This window comes from Penaeus monodon, chromosome 34 (assembly GCF_015228065.2).
Source record: "Penaeus monodon isolate SGIC_2016 chromosome 34, NSTDA_Pmon_1, whole genome shotgun sequence".
Classification (NCBI taxonomy): domain Eukaryota; kingdom Metazoa; phylum Arthropoda; class Malacostraca; order Decapoda; family Penaeidae; genus Penaeus; species Penaeus monodon.
In genome coordinates this window covers 32349204-32349811 of record NC_051419.1, presented here as the reverse complement: position 1 = coordinate 32349811, position 608 = coordinate 32349204, and the positions used below count along the sequence as shown (strand labels likewise).

Sequence of the window (608 nt, the reverse complement as noted above, 5' to 3'; positions counted from 1 at the left end):
GGCTCTTGTGGGGATATATATTGCACTGTTGGTTCGTACTGCACTGTCTTTTGTTATGTGTAGGGTCATGTAGCAGATGTACTGTATTTTAGATCTAGAATATATATATATCTTTCCCTCTTTTTCTCAAAATATGGTCTTCATGGTCAGAGTAATGAAACACTGTTGATTTATGCAGAGTCGTAAATAAGTTGTTAATCAGAGTGAAAGAATTCAGTCAATTGATTAATAAATCATAATACATTAATCTAAGTTAGTGATTCATAGTAATCAAAATGTTCAACTGATACCTTTTCACATTCTCTCTAGGAACTTTTTACATGTGTTTCAATAACTGAATGTTTTTTGCATAAATAAGACTAAATTTTTCTCTATCTCCTTTTAATACATGTAATGATTTGGTAAAGTATTAACTTTGCTTTGTGAAAACATTAGTTGAAACAGCTCAAGCATTAATGTTGCCCCTAGAAAGTCACAAGGAAGTCCTGTGGTATTGCACTGATTTTGCTCAAGTATTTGTTGTAGGTCATAGACAATTTATGTTTTATGTTTTTATATTGATAATTTGAAGCTTAAGAATATGTTTTCAGGTGGGAAAAATCCAGTTG

The 608-nt window shown here is 30.9% G+C and overlaps 1 protein-coding gene across 4 annotated transcripts in view; it reads left to right on the top strand.

Moving 5' to 3' along the window:
* LOC119594737 (putative inorganic phosphate cotransporter) overlaps nt 1-608 on the top strand; it is a 12815-nt gene that overhangs the window by 11146 nt on the left and 1061 nt on the right. The gene's annotated exons all lie outside the window — the stretch shown is intronic.